The sequence below is a fragment of the Colobus angolensis genome, unplaced genomic scaffold, assembly GCF_000951035.1.
Source record: "Colobus angolensis palliatus isolate OR3802 unplaced genomic scaffold, Cang.pa_1.0 Scaffold54, whole genome shotgun sequence".
Taxonomy (NCBI): Eukaryota; Metazoa; Chordata; class Mammalia; order Primates; family Cercopithecidae; genus Colobus; species Colobus angolensis.
The window spans coordinates 7,722,013-7,725,431 of NW_012118932.1; the positions used below are offsets into that span (position 1 = coordinate 7,722,013).

The following is a 3,419-nucleotide window of genomic DNA, read 5'->3' on the forward strand; positions in this document are numbered from 1 at the left end:
GGGCCATATGAGTAACTCCCTAGTGAGGCTGCAGCCTCCTTGAGAAGCACAGTAGTGGATGCTTAAGAATACACTCTTTATTGCTTGAATAGTGGCTCAGGGATTTATAAGCTGTATGACCTTAGGTAAATTACTTGCTAGCCTTAGTTTTCTCATCTTTGAACTATTGATAATAATATAAATCTTAAATAGTTGTGGTAAATATTGTATTAGTTCACCTATGTAAAAGTGAATACATTGTATTAACTTCAATTAGTGGTAGCTTTAATACATGCCATTGGATATTCTCAGTGAAAAAAGGGTCTATGGTCAAAGGAATATTGAAATACTGCATACTGCATCCTTCTTCCTAGGGATTCACAGGATACATTACACAGTAAAAGTTCTGTCGAGTCCCACATAAAGAATCCTATTTAATTTATTTTTGCTCAGAATTCCCCAAACCTATTTACCAAGATGACCCTCTCCCTCTTTTAAAATTTAACAACTGTTTTAAGACACCTTTGGAAACGTAATATTAGTTGTGTTTAATTAAGAAAAGAAATCACATTAGATTCTTAAAAATGGATCATGTTTTATTGCTTTGCTTTTCCCAAGGAATGTATAATTTAAAAGCAGCAGCCTAGGAGAGATAAAGGCTTTTAACCTAGAGAAAGAAAAGAATGCTTTTAAAACCCAAAGGAAATGGAAATGTTCAGGCAGAAGGAGCAGATCAATAAGGAGTTATTCTTGGTCATGGGAACATTTCTAGAATTACAGATTCTTGGGAGTTTGATGGGATGTTAAAGTTCATCTCCCATAAATTCCCACCCAGTGCAGAAATCCCACCTTCACTGGTCTCAATCTTTTTGGGGACATGCCAAGTCTCCCATTTTTAGGCAGTTCTAATTAGGAAATTCTCCCTCACATTGGGCTGAAATCTACCTTCTTGCAACCTCTACCCAAAATCATGTTAATGGAGCTTTAAGTTTTGTGCTTTTGTAAGAACTGTCCATTTTGGAGATAGCAAATAAAATGCACAGAAAATTTTTTGAATCATTACACAACATAAAGTAACAGTCTGTTAACTGAACCATGAACTAAAAATAAGAATTTCTGAAAACAACATTTTTCATTTTCTCCATCTGTAAATAAGGCATATAATTAGAAGCTCTGGTATACCATAATCGACATATGTAGTATTTACTTTATAGGTGAAATTACTTTGCAATTGTCAATTCCCTAGAAAAGATAAATACATATTTTAAAATTACTTCTATTTTCCTGTGTTTCTTTTTTTTTTTTCTATGTTGTCCAGGCTAGAGTGCAGTAGCTATTCATAGACATGATCATAGTGCATTACAACCTTGAACTCCTGGCTCAAATGATCTTCCTGCCTCAGCCTCCAGAGCAGGTGGGATTAAAGGCACTTGCCACCACACCGTGCTGTGTTTCTATCCTAATTTTTTTTTTTAACTTTTATTTTAGGTTCAGGGGTACATACAAAGGTTTGTTATGTAGGTAAACTCACGCCATGGGGGTTTGCTGTACAGATTATTTCATCACCCAGGTATTAAGCCCAGTAAATTATCTTTTCTGCTCCTCTCCCTCCCCTCACCCTCCACACTCAAGTAGATTCCAGTGTCTGTTGTTCCCCTCCTTGTGTTCATGAGTTCTCATCATTTAGCTCCCACTTATAAGTGAGAACATGTGGTATTTGGCTTTCTGTTCCTGCATTAGTTTGCTAAGTACAATAGCCTCCAGCTCCATCCATGTTCCTGCAAAAGACATGATTTTGTTCTTTTTTGTGGCTGCAAAGTATTCCATGTGCATATGCACTACATTTCTTTATCCAATCTGTCACTGATGGGTATTTAGGTTGACTCCGTGTCTTTGCTATTGTGAACAGTGCTGCAATGAACATTTGCATGCCTGTGGCTTTACGGTAAAATGATTTATACTCCTCTGGGTATATACCCACTAATTTTTTAAATATTTAAATTGACATTTAAAAAATTAATAGTCCAAAGGTTATCCTTTTATATCCTTACTTATGAGATGAATTTATTATAAAAAGAAGTGTTTAATAAGAATATAGTACACATCTCATAAATGCAGGTTTGTAGACAAGAGTCAATAATGAGGACAGGTGACATTATTAGAAATGTAGCTATTTGATCCAATGTGGAATTTCCCAAGGCTTTGTTAAAACCTAAATCCTTAAGAAAAACCCCAAGAAGTTAACAGAATATAAGACTTAAATGGGAAGAGAACCTCCAGGGTCCAGGTTCCTGTAAGAGTCCAACACAGCTCAATATGAAATCAGACTTGGCAAAACTATGCTATACCTACCTATTACACTATAAAAAGGGTGGGTTGTGTTTCCATAGAACAGTCCCTCTAGGGGAGAACTTTCCAGACTTGACCTCATTTTGTATTAAACTGCCACTTACTCTCATTTTACTATCTGTTCCTCATCCTGATACCGTGAGGCCAAAAAGTTCACACTCTTATTTTACAACTGAAAACCTGAAGTAAAATCAAAATGGATTCAAACTGCACACTCCTTGACTACTGTGACAGCATCCCAACAGCTGAGTGAGTTGGCACTAGCTGTGCTCTCCTTTCAGTTACATCTTTCCCTGGGTCAAATTAAATGATTTTCTTACCCTACAGAGTAAAGACAATAGAAAATAAACACCAAATGTCAAGGAAAAGAGTCACTATCAGGACTAACAAATGCTGTTGCTGAATATTTGCTGTAAAACTTAATGTGCACCTCTGGTCTGAGGGTTTTGTAATTTGGACACAACAGCAGTGTTCATTGGAATTTACTTACTGACACACACCACAGAGGATATTTTTGTCTCTGTCCTTGAAGCACGGTGAGGATACCACAGATGATACCATCTACTCCTTCCGCTTAGCTTATACAGTGTCAGGCATTCACAGAAAACTTTTTTTTGAGCACGTAATACAAGGCTGAATGAAACCTAGTCCCTGACTTCGTGAAACTGACAGTCGAGTGAGAAAGACAGACAAGCAAATCAAATTTCCATAGAAAGTGACAAGTTCTCTGCTGAAACCAGGCACACGATGCTAGGAGAACACAGGCAAGGGCAAACAAAAAAGATGGGGTTGTCGGAAAAGGTTTCTCAGAGGAGCTGTTTTCTAAGCTGTCAGTCTCGGAGTTTAACCAGCTCTGACTCTGACTTCAATTCCAAGCACTCAGGTGAGAAAGTACTTCCTGACCCTACTTTTCTGAGTTCCTGACACTGTCACACCCAGATTTAGTGCCTGTGTTCTAAGAGGCAGGGAAAGAAAGAAGGAAGGAAGGGAAGAAAGGGAGAAGTGGGGGAGGGAGAGGGAAGAAGGGAGGGAGAGAAGGAGGAAACGAGGGAGGGAGGGAGGGAGGAAGGATGGATGGAAGGAAGGAAGGA

The 3,419-nt window shown here is 38.1% G+C and overlaps 1 protein-coding gene across 1 annotated transcript in view; it reads right to left on the reverse strand.

Moving 5' to 3' along the window:
* Nucleotides 1-3,419, reverse strand: part of KIAA1211 (KIAA1211 ortholog) — an 82,802-nt gene that overhangs the window by 52,557 nt on the left and 26,826 nt on the right. The window lies entirely within an intron of this gene.